The sequence below is a fragment of the Neophocaena asiaeorientalis genome, unplaced genomic scaffold (genome assembly GCF_003031525.2).
Source record: "Neophocaena asiaeorientalis asiaeorientalis breed wild unplaced genomic scaffold, Neophocaena_asiaeorientalis_V1.1 scaffold472, whole genome shotgun sequence".
NCBI lineage: Eukaryota > Metazoa > Chordata > Mammalia > Artiodactyla > Phocoenidae > Neophocaena > Neophocaena asiaeorientalis.
The window spans coordinates 807,150-820,474 of NW_020174426.1; positions in this window are offsets into that span (position 1 = coordinate 807,150).

A 13,325-nucleotide genomic window follows, 5' to 3' on the forward strand; every position below is an offset into this window, starting at 1 on the left:
AGCAATATTGTCAGACACTTAAGTAAAGAACATTTTCAAGATATCTTAATGTTAATATAACTGGTGCTGAGGACAGTCATTGATCCCATGAATCTGAGAAGTCTGCTTCATATCTGATATCAAGAAACATTCCCACTTAAGGTGTAGCCTCCCAAAATTGTGGCCTAAATGTCCAAAGACACCGTTATTAATCAGTAAGAGTAGAACTGGGGTCAGTTCTTACTTTCTTTAAAAAGAACTAACCTTTAGTTAAAATTACATAGAAAAATCCTATAAAAATCGTTCATTTAATTTCAACTGAAAAAGTCTAAATTTAGCTCTAGGGAATCTCAGTAATATGAGTCTCCCTTTCCCTCTCTCACTACACACACACACACACACACACACACACACACACACACACACACACAGCCACTTATTTCCAGTGATCAGAAAACACTGTCTTTGGTTGCAATAATTTAGCAATTCTGCACATGCAGTGAGATCCTCGGCAATTTTCACCTGATGGAACCACAAGGGAAGATTTATTAACCAAATTTAATATTCTAGCATCACAATCTCAAAGTAAATATTATTTACATCATCACTGATATCTCCCCAAGAGATATTTTGTAAACATAAGAGGATCCTTCATACATCATCAGATTAAAAAACCATTGAGCATTGGATTTTTTGTTGTTTGTCAAATTCTGCAGCTTGATTTGCCAGTATCTGAGGATTATGTATTCCAGGGCAGTGCTGTTTTTTGGTTTCTGGTGCTTTATCTTAGCTGAATATGGCAGTGATTTAAGAAAGCCTTAGTCTAGGGTAGTAGCTGCAGCAATAAAGTACTGTCCTATTTAAAGCTTGCTCAGTAATGTACCTAATACAACATTACCTCCAGTGAGGTTTCATACTTATGCGCAATTATCAGCATTGATATAGACAGGAGTGAGCCATGTGTATCTAATTTTCAATGGACAGGAGAACAGCTATCACTGTCATACACCTCAGACTTGTGCTTCCCTCTTTCTGCTCTACAAGCCCTTCCATCTAAGGCATTCAGGAGTTACCGTGACATTCAAGATTAAGGGCATAGCTTCCCTGACCCCAGAGGAATGTTAGAAACCTTGCCTACTCTGATGATTCAGGATGAAAAGGGTCATAAATTTACTACCTTTAATGGATTAGACATCTGGTTTGGATAATTCATGGTTGCAATTATTTCCTGATCTCCATTATTGCAAGAGCAACAGTCAACGGCAGATCAAGAATATTAGATTTTTCAGTAACTCTCTCCCCACAACACCGCATGAGGCAAAAGTGCTGTCTTTGGATTCTGCCTTGGAGGCAATATAGGCTGGCAGTTTGATTGTGGGTCACATTTTAGAAATTCAGAGTTCTAATCTCAGATTCTCAACACAGAGCAGCTGAGGTATGCAAGGAAGTGTCCCAGGTGCTGTACTCTTCCTAGTTTGTTATTCACAAGAACATTCAGTACAAATAATGAAAGGAATGGTATCTTCATGAAAGGCAAGCAAAATCAGGAGGTCTCTGCATTGGAAGAACAGGAGGCCTAATTTTGTGGAGAAGCCTGCTCACCCCAGATCTGTCCAATATTACAATATTGTCTTCTAGTTCTTCCTGAAGATGTCCCTTCCTTTACCATAACAACCACAGTTTGGTTATAAAAGCAGCAGGAGGGGTGCTCCATCAACTAAATAATCTAGTTTCTGGATGTTCCCAACCAAGACATCCAAGTACCTCATAATATCTCAAATTGTTTTGCATCCATGTCCAGCAATCCATATGTCAAAAATCCTAAATTACATAGATGTGCATACTAGATTGGGGACCCCAGATCACAACAAAGAGGACCATAAAAAGAGGGATGGATGGGACGTTAAGTATTTTAAAGTGCCTAAATGAAAGGACAAAGAAAGGATACTATGCAAATCAGAGCAACTCAGCTTATTGTAGATTCCTATTTGGGAAACTGAAGAAATAGAATGCAAGTCTGAAACCTTCTGCCTCTAATAGTGGCACTTGTAACTGTGAACAGCTGGACTCTAGAGGGAGGAAGTCTGATGCTCAGAGCTCTACATGTCTTTGGGGTTGATAGTGAGTCACACATACCACCCTCTCTGGAAAGCAATCTTGTAAGACACGGGCACTCAGGTCTAAAATGTTAGGCCCTGGAGCTAGTGCATATTTTGGTTAAAGTGAAAAAATTACATGGGTGTGGAGGATGTTTTCCCCATAATATTAGTGTCTTATTTATATGAAAGGAACGAGTACAGTACGTTTGTGTTGTTTATTCTTACTGAATATATGCCAAGTGTGAAAGTGGAGCTTATTAAGGCCTGTAAGGCAAATTGGCTCTGGCAGGGCCATGGGAGGGAAGATGACAGCTGGTTGGCTGGGGTGTTATTTCAGAAACTTTGAAGAAGTTTCATGATGTGAGTACCATGTGAACCTTTTAAACATCACCATTTCTGTATGGGTAAACTTGATTGTATTTGGTTGATAAAGTCATATCCAGTTCATGAAGGACCCCAGGGAGGAGTTCACAGATTGGTAAAAATTTCCCCTTAAAATTTCAAGTTTAGGTGGGCCTTTGACCACTTGGTGATTGAAAGTTGTTTGTAACTTGGAGATGGAGGACAGCCAATGGGTAAGGGAGGCTGCTGTTCACATGGTAAATCCCTGGTGATATTAGTCTCAACAGAAATACCAATGGTAAGAAGGATAATATGGTCTTATCCTTCCTTTATGGGTAAGATATAGAGGTACAAAATTAAGGCAGGTATGGTAGACGCTTTGAAGAGAGAAAATTCCAAGTGTTGCTTCTCTCTCTGCTGGAATGCCATGCTTATTACTGCTGCTGGACTTTTGGTCATGAATGGGAGGATTTTGGTCTCCTGTACTGTGGAACTGAGATGGGCAGCATTTTGCTTATAGAATAAAAAGGCAATATTGTAAGTTTGTTGTTTAAGTTGGCTGTTTTATGTGATAGGCCACAAAATGCCAAATGTCATTATAGTCACTGTTTTCCAATAACTGTCATAATTAATTCAGAATGGTCACTTTTTTTCACACATTTTGTTTGGTGAAGAAGGACAGCATATTCAATGTAATTAGTGTCTTTTACATAATGGCATGGTACTTAAAACTAGGTGGTGACAATGCAAGGACCATCTTAGTGAAGAGTTCATCTGACTATGTATGATTTTCAGAGATATTTTAATAAATTAGAAGCAGGAAGGACCCTCTACATATAACTATCACCTAAACGATTGTGGGAAAATGAATATTTAATTCTTCATAATCTTTAAGGAGGTGAGAACACAATGCTTACTATCTATAAACCATCTCAATGATTAACATGCCACCTGATCAGAAAGTTCAAGTTTATATGCCCGAACCCAGATTTATTCTCCTTTTGCTCTTTAATGAATCTCTGGAGATAAATGTCTCTCCTATATGATAAACTAAAGACACATCCAGCTTTTCTGCTAGGGAAAGAAAGAAGGAAAGCACACCACTCATATATCTCAACCTACCATTTTTGTGATGTTTCATTTTTTCTTGAGTTGAAGGGATACCACTAAATAGTCTTTCAAAGAAAACTATTTTTCCTTCTATCCATCCCTCTATCCATCTTTCTATCCATCCATCTATCCATCCTTCCTTCCTTCCATCCATCCATCCACCCACCCTCTCTCTCTTTCTTCAAAATAATGACTCCCTTCTTTATTCCAAACCCCTTCTTCCCCCTGGAAGTGTAGCTGAAGCACCACCACTCACCCTAGGGGAGTCTGTGGTACTCGGGAGGAAGATAAGTTCCAAGGAGATGAAGTGACTTACCCGTGATTGACTATTAGAATAGCTGAAATTCTATAGGAAGTCCTGATTTTCAGCAGGTCCTCCTTTATATACAAACAACAGGGGTTAATTAGAGGAAGCCTCTGATTCGCGATATTAGCTACTTAGCTAGTAGTTGGGTTGTTGAGTACAGCTACAGCTCCACAAACCGGATCCTGAATTGTTTTTAAAAGTGGATGCTCCACTTTCAGATGTGTGTAAAAGTCTCAGGATATTCGGTTTAAATTTGAAGTGATGTAGCATAAAGGCCTGAAAAACCTCCGGCATCAACAATATTCAAGACTTAGGGTCAAAATTATAACACCAAAAAAATCATCCTTTCTGAAGTAAGTTTCTTAAGTAAATATAACCTTTTATTTCTGAACTAAACACAGTCACTTCCCCAGTGTTTCAGTTATCTAATTTTGTGGAACAAACTGTCTCAAAACTTAGTGGCTTAAAATAACATCATCTTATTTTCTCATGATTCTGAGTCAGGCATTTGGACGGGGCTCATCTGCATGGTTCTTCTGCTTCACATTGCATTGACTGGGGTGCTGGATTTCCCAGAAGGTCCAAAATAGCCTTATTCACATGGTTGGCAGTTTGTGCTGACTTTGGCTGGGAACTCAGTTAGAGGTATTGGCCAGAGGCCTCAGTTATACTTCATGTGGACCTCTCTGCATGGCTATTGGGCTTTCTCACAGCATGGCAGCTAGGTTCCCAGGGGAAGTTTTTCTAAATTTGAAGGCATAGCCTGAAGATCTTTTAAGTTACAGACTCAGAAGTTGCTCAGAGTCACTTCTGCCACATATCAGTCAAATGAGCCAAAGAGTCAGCCCAGATTCAAAGAGGAATGTCAGTCACATTGCAAAAGAGCATGTGGGAAGAGAAAATATTTGTTAATCATATATATGATTTGTATCTAGAATATATAACAAACTCTTACAACTCAATAATAAAATCCAAATAACACAATTTTAAAAATGGGCAAAAGTATTTAAGTAGGCATTTCTCCAAAGAAGATATATAAATGGCCCATAAACACATGAAAAGAAGCTCAGCGTTATTAGTCATCAAAGAAATGTAAATAAAAATCACAATGAGAGAATACCTCATACCTATTAGGATGGCTATAGTAAAAGAGACAGATAATAACAACTGTTGGTAAGGATGTGGAGAAATTGGAACACTCATTCAGTTCTGGTGGGAATATAAAACGCTGCAGCCACTTTGGAAAACAGTCTGTTAATTCCTCCAAAGGTTAAACGTAAGAGTTACCATATACTCCAGCAATTCTATTACTAGGTACCTAACAAAGAGAAATGAAAACATATGCTCCCACAAAAACTTGTATATAATGTTCAGAGCAGCATTATTCATAACAGCAGAAAACAAAAGTGGAAACAACCCAAATGTCCACTAAATGCTGAATGGATACATAAAATGTGGTATATCCATACAATGTAATATTATTTGGCAATAAAAATAAAGTACTGATGCATGAATGAACATTCATTCATTTTAAGTGAAAGCAGTCAATCACTAAAGAACACATATTGTATGATTCCATTTTATATGAAATGTACAGAATAGGGAAATCTATAAAGACAGCAAGTAGATTAGTGGTTGCCTAGGGCTGTGGGGTATGAGGTTTTTGGGGGGTGGTAATAAAAATGTTCTAAAATAAATTGTGGTGATAGTTGTTCACTTATGAATCTATTAAAAGCCATAGAATTGTACACTGTAACTAGGTGAATTTTATGGTATGTAAATTATGTCTCAATAAAGCTTTTAGTGGGATGAGGGATATTGTTTCAGCTGTCTTTGAAAACACAATTTACAACACTCAGAGGGATTCATTGTTTATGCCACAGTAAGTAGAAATAGAGGGAATTTAATAAATTGTAAACACATATGCTTTATTGTCTCAAGTGGGAAGAGTATTTTTTAGTAGGTAGAAGATGATGTTTTTGGTGTCAGCATGGGTTACTAAAAGACCAGAAGACTAGGCATGAGAGGCCTATTTAAAAAAAATTCTTTGGGGACCTAGAGTTCAAAATTGCTACAAAGCTAAAGTTTTGTGACCTCCATAAGTGGAGTGGTCCTCTCTTCCTGCCCTCCTTCCTTTTAACATTCTATGATAAAATAAGAGAACTGAAGTTGGAGTGTACATGCTGCCATCTCTTATCCTACTTACAGATGCAACTAAAAAGCCAGTTACAACCCCCTTGTGAGAGAGAGAACAATTCCCTAGTCTGTCATTATCTTCATAGCTGGCAGTAAGATTAAGTGATCTGCCAGCTTCATGGAGGGAAAGGTGTCAATGTCATCACCTCTGTATGGAAGTTCTAGGTGCCCCCTCTTGCCCAGCTCACTCTTCAGTGGTATTTGTCATTCATTACAGAAGCAGCTGCTTCTTTTAGTATGAATCTGATGGACTGGGCAGTAATTCAGTTTGCAAATGTGTTAACTCTGGGAAATCACATATTAGCATTGTGCTTTTAGGAAAGGCCACATACAAAAACATGAGCATACATGAGTGGCAAACTCTTTCAGTGAAACATCTCTCGTAGAATATTACAGTTTTCTATTAATCTATCAAGAGAGAGAAAAACCCCAATTCAACTAAACCTCAAGAGCCCCCAAATTAATTTTCAGGGCCAGATCTCATTTGACTTTTGGATGGGCAGGAGAGATGTCATGGGATTATGGGTAGGGTTGCAGACTGAAAATTGGGAGACCTGGGGATGGGTCCACAGATTTGGAAGATAAAAGAAACTTGAAACCCTAGTCCTCATTTTGTCCCTTGGATTGCCTGTGTAAGAGAGGACATATAGGACAAATGCCCGAACAGAGCCAACTTCTGTGAGCAGAGGATGGGTTTTTCCTAAAGGGGGTAGAGATGTATACTGTAGAGGATTGAGGAAAGGGCTTTCTCTCTGAGGAAGGAAATGAGACAAGTTCCTGGACCTGAGGGCATTTGAAGGTCAACCTCAGTGACGATCGCTTTATATCTTTCTCTGTATCTGCACTCTGGCTACAAAAAGTAGTCAGGTACATCATTTAACCTTCTTGTTAATCATAAACCCCTACACTGGGCTCCTACACACAGGAAGTATTGCCATTTCAAGATCCTTGGTGATGAGTCTGGGCCATTATGCAACTAGAAGTGGAAAATCACTGCAGGGAAGAAAGAGTGCTACACTAAAGATAAAAGGTATTTCTATTTGGCTAGAGTTGCTGTGTGTAACAAAAGACCTAGTTGGAGGCTTAGACAAGGGGTTAAAACTGATAAGGAGTCCCTGCAGAAATGAAATGAATGTTGATTTATGAACATATTCAAAGAATCACAGACTTGATGGAAGAAAGCAGAGACTGTCACGCAGTGATAAATGCCAAAAATGGAAGCCAAAGTCGCACAATTTGACAATAAAGCAAAAGATGAGGTAGAAGCAAAAAATACGTAACACAATCTATATAGACAAAAGGGTTTATGCATAATTGTCCCATTTAAAGCTCTTAAACACTTATGAATCTATGATAGAGTGATAACTGTTTCTAATAACATGTCTAAAGCAGTATTAGATCCGAAAGTGTCCTCTGAATCTTCCAAGATCAAATTACATTTAACAAGATTTGCCTGCTTCTCTGATTTCTCAAGGCTGGGTCACAGATTTGTCTGAAGGTCCCCTAAGAGCTGTGTTCTTACCCACACCATATGACACTTGACATATTGTATGGTACTTGTCTAGCTCCCCAAGTAGACCACAAACTCCTTGGATAGTGATGTTATGACATTGTTATTTTCCCAGTATCTAGAACACTGTTTGATTCAGCTAATATGAATTTTCTGATTAAAGGAATAAATTAATGAACATTAAGTGGTTAAGTATATTTAATTTGAACTATTTGAAAATTGATACCTCAGTCTATTGATTTAATAAATATGTAGCATTCTACTAACTAGTATAAATATGTATTATTCTATTAACCAGAATATCTCTCATTCAAATCATTCCAAATTAATAGAAACTTTAATTGAATTATAAAAGAAATATGACAAGCACCGGCAAAAAAAATTCTGAAACAAGAACAAGGGCCTACAATTTGCAACCTGATATGTAGCATTAAAATACCAATGGCATTACACTAGAAATTTTAGAAAAAGTCATGGTAAAAGGAGTACATGAAAAGTAGCAGAAGTACAGAGAAGGGATTTTTTTAAAAAGCAATGGAATTAATGATAAAACAGTTTTCACACTGTGGTCTAAAAATAGTATCAGAAATAAACATTAATACTGACAAAAGAGACTAAGTTGTGACTACATATGAGAAACTGTGTACTATTTTTACTGAAGTTGTTTATATCTTTAAAAAAAATCCCTTTGTACAGTCTTAAAAAGCCTCTCCAGTTTCCCACTCTCCATAGTACACACAGCATGCTGCCTCATTTCTCCTGCAGTCCAAAGGGAGGGCATTAAGCCTGAGCAATGCTCCTGATACAACCACAACTGATGGTTTCATCCCTCACTAGGTGGGGGTGAATTGAGAAGCTACCAAGGGGCCTATTCTTTCAGCTGTCCTGAATTCTAGTGATCTACTCTGTTAGTGGAAAGGGGATTACACATCATTCTGAACTTGATGAAGATACCATCCCTAAGCTCAGCAAAGTAGCTGGCAAGATATATGTGTACTAGTCCCAGCTCTACCATTAAGGTTTGTGGGACTTCGGCTATCATGTAACCTCTCTGAAGTTTCCCATTTGGATCAAATAATCTGAATCTAGTGATTTTTACATTACCCTTCCTTTTCAGAATCTAGTATAGAGCTTCTCCCCTGAAAACAAGAACCATTTTTTAAAGAACTGGTATTGAAATGGAGAAGGACCCTATGGTCCTTGCCCCCCATGTCCTCAGCCTGCCTTTTGTCTGTGGAAAAACTTTAGCCAAAGAATAAGTTTAATCAGAGAAGTGAGAAAATGCAGAAACAGAGGAAGACAATCAAAGGAGACCAGATAATAATAGTTTAGTCATTAATCATAGTCAAGGACCTTTAGTTCCTCCTTAAGGGCTATAGATAATATTCTGAGCCATATCCTGTGAGCTGTCTTATAGATACTGAAATCCCTAGCAGGTGGAAGAAGTTAACTACATGATGACCAGGCTGTAGCCATGATATAAGCTGCCACAATTCCAAGAATAGGCCTCAAAGAAGTGGAAACAAACCAACCCTGGAACTGAAGATTAACTGCACCTAAAACAATTGAGATAACGCTGGTCGGACCACTGATGACCAATTTCAAGAGGACTGTCAGAGCTGACTGAATTGTTTCTGCATGTAGCCCCCTCCCTCTGTCTATAAAAGCTCTTGCCCCCTGATTGTCGGGGGTGGGAGTCAGCCTTTGGACAGGCGTCTGCCATCCCCACCGGTTGCCAGCCTCCGAAATAAAGCAACCTTTCCTTTCCTACCAACACTTATCTCTCGAGAATTGGCTTTCGAGCAGCAAGCAGCCAGACCTGGGATCGGTAACTGTATGTTACTCTAGGTTATTTAGGTCTGTGACATAGCCCAAGTAAGTTTTTCATTAAGAAGTGGGAAGACAAGTAAAGCTGAGATGATCAAACAACATAAAATGAATTGGAAGAGGTAGGTTAAAAAGGAGGTAGATAGAGGCAGCCAAGCATGGTGTTTAAAAACGTGGAGTCCAGAGCCAGACTACCTGGGTTTGAATCCTGGTTCTGGCACTTGCGAGCCATGAAACTTGGGACAAAACACTTAACATCCTGAAACCTCAATCTCCTCATCTGTAAAATGGGGAGGATAATAATAGTACCTTCCCCATAGGGTTGTGATAAGCATTATATGAGCCTGTGTTGTAAAGCCCAGAGTAAACATTGCATAAAATGGGGTTGTTAAGCATCTGTTCATTGGAGCACTGATGGTATTATTTTCTTTACTGCAGAATTTTTTGGGTCAATTTTTAAATTGACGTAGAGTTGATTTACAATGTTGTATTAGTTTCTGCTGTACAGCAAAGTGATTCAGTTACATATATGTGTGTGTGTATATATATATATATATATTCTTTTTCATATTCTTTTCCATTATGGCTTATCACAGGATATTGAATATAGTTCCCCATGCTATACAGTAGGACCTTGTTGTTTATCCATTCTATATATAATAGTTTGCATCTGCTAATCCCAAACTCCTAGTCCATCCCTCCCCCGACCCCCTCTCCCTTGCCAACCACAAGTCTGTTCTCTACATTACAGAATTTCTTTATTCTTCACTTATTTTCATGTTTATAAAACATAATCTTTATCAAAGTGCAGAAGCAGTTATTAAATATTATAGTAAGAAGCCAAGATGCAAAAAGTTTCTGGTTATAAAAAAAAAAAGGAACAGCTATATTATGGAGCTAGTGTAGAAAGAGATTCTGGGAAAAAACCAGCAAACAAGGACTGAACATAATCCTTTATTTCAGTCATACCTGAGAGTCCTGTTGTGAATAAACATGTATTCAGTCAACAAATGTGTATTGAAAGCCTACTTTTGTTTTTTCTTTATTTATGGCTATGTTGGGTCTTTGTTTCTGTGCGAGGGCTTTCTCTAGTTGTGGCAAGCGGGTGCTACTCTTCATCGCGGTGCGCGGGCCTCTCACTATCGCGGCCTCTCTTGTTGCGGAGCACAGGCTCCAGAAGCGCAGGCTCGGTAATTGTGGCTCACAGGCCCAGTTGCTCCACGGCATGTGGGATCTTCCCAGACCAGGGCTCAAACCCGTGTCCCCTGCATTGGCAGGCAGACTCCCAACCACTGCGCCACCAGGGAAGCCCTGAAAGCCTACTTTGTGCCAGACACTGTTCTAGGTTCTGTGATATAATGGTGAATAAAATGGGTAACACAAAAGAAAATAATGGAATTGCTCATGATGTTGGAGGGAAGGTGTTGGGAAAATGGAACCCCTGTTAAAACAACAGTACCGCCACCCAAAACCACTGAACAATGGTGCAAGCTGCTAATGTCAGTTTCAGGATGTGTTATTCATTTCTGCAAATATCAAGTATTTTGGCAGCACAGGCATGACTTTTACCTACACACATTTCTGGGCAGAGTGTTTATGGAGGGGCTTGCTTTTCACTACTTAAGTTTTCATAACATAAAGTTGCCATTCGCAGAGCCCCATTCCTCAGAAGCAGGCAGGCGCTCCAATGAGGTGTCCATCCTCACCATTCTACCAAAAGAGACTCCTCTTGTCAAAGTCACCAATGATCTCCATGTTGCTAAGTCCAATGGTCAGTATCCAAACCTGGGCCTATTCCCCTGAGGCTGGTCCCTGGACTATCCTCATCTCAGTTAATGGTGATCCTGTCCTCCTGGTTGCTCAGCCCGAAGTCTCTGGAATCATCCTTGACTCTCTTTATTTCTCACATGCCACGTCCAATCCTCCATCAGCAAATGTGTCCAGAATGCCACCACTCCTCTCCTCCTCCACTAATACCCTGGGCCAGGCCTTCATCATCTCGCACCTCAATATGGCAATGGTTTCTTCAGAGTGTTCCTCCGTCGGCCTTGCCCACTTATTGTCTATTTTCTAAAAATGTTAAGTCATATCACATCACTCCTCTGTTCAAACCCTCCAATGTCTTCTCATCTCACTCAGAAGTACATCCCAACTCTCTGCTCAAATGATACCTTATCAGTGAGGTCCTCCCCAAGTGCCCTATATAGTATAGCAATATCTCCCACCTTCCACCCAGACAGGCACCTATACACACACTGCCCTCAGAACCAGAAATTCCCCAGCCCTTTTACCTTCCTTTTCCCCCTCTGAGGCACTTATCTCCTTGACTACTTGTTTTTTGTTTTGCTTCTGTTTTAATTTTTATATATCTCCCGCCTTTAGACCATAAGCTTAAGGTGGGCAGGGCTTAATCTGTTTTGCTCACTGCTCTATCCCTTGTCTCTAAAGTAGGCACTCAGAAAATAGGTGCATATGAATAGGGATGTCAGAATACCCAAAGCCATTCCCTTCTTCCTTGCTGGCAGAATCTGGACATCCAATTAGGGGAAATCCTGGTTATTCTTTCTTCCATAGTCTCATTCTTCTTGCCAGTGACTAGTTTAGGCCTGCACAAATTATCAGATAATATGATGTAATGTGAAAGATTGCTGGGAAAAGTTCCTTGGCTGATAAAAAGGGACATGTAGGAAAAGATGTCCCTTCTCCCTCAACACAGTATCTGGAGTTGAGGCAGTTTTGGGTCCTGAGGACAAGAAGGACACCTGGAAGACTGCAGAACATGAACAATGGACAGCAATGATGTTGTTACGCTGCAGAGCAGACTCAACATGTCTGGATCCACCTCACCTCTGAGTTCTTGTTCAGTGAGATAATTTGACTCCTTACTGTCAAAGCTTAAGGCCTAAGTTATTTTGAGTTCATTTTCTGTTGCTTGGCAGGAAAAGTATTGTAACTGATACAGGATGTGAAGACTGCCAATTTTCTCTACATGCACAGACATTGGCTCGGATTTTGTCTTCAGCAAAATATGGCATTACTATTGTCATGAATCTGTTAAAGAAAACCTTAAGACTCTAAAATGTCAGCTTGAAATCATTACTGAAGCCACAGAGTAGTAAGTTGGGGGGTTACTTGAAGTTAGAACATTTGGATGAAAGGCAAGCCATTCATCGAATTCTTTCTTGACATCTATGTGTCCCTGTGATTCAGGTATCGGGAAATATCTGGATAGTAGATATTATCTAGAAAAAATCATAAAGCTATTAACTGGATTGTTTTCTTTGCATTCAGGTGTTTTAGCATTACGTAAACATGAATTATATCTAGGAAGAACAAAAGAAATGTAAGATGTCATTATTAGAACGCTTCCAAGTCTGAAGCTTTGGAAGGAACCAATTAAATATGTAAAGCAGTAAATTACCTTTTGTTGTCTTTACAATGCCACCACAAGATAGTCCTGGCAGAAGTGAAAGCCTGTATTTTGTGTTATTTAAGAATGCTGTTGTTGGGCTTCCCTGGTGGCGCAGTGGTTGAGGGTCCGCCTGCCGATGCATGGGACACGGGTTCGTGCCCTGGTCCGGGAAGATCCCACATGCCGCGGAGCGGCTGGGCCCGTGAGCCATGGCCACTGAGTCTGCACGTCCGGAGCCTGTGCTCCGCAACGGGAGAGGCCACAACAGTGAGAGGCCCGCGTACTTCTTAAAAGAACTCTTCTTAAGCTTGTAAATTCACATACTTTTAGAAGCCCAAACAAGTAGTTGTAACTGGAGAAACTATTATGAAAGTGCCATGAAAGCATATAACAGACAGAAGGACCAAGGTGTTTCTAATGTTCCCCTAACTTGACTAAACTTTAGACAGGTTGCTTCCTGACTATAGGTCCCAGATCACCCTTTTCTTAGAGATTTACATCAGAAAACTTGTAACTGTAAATTCTTTTTCTGCCACTTGGAGT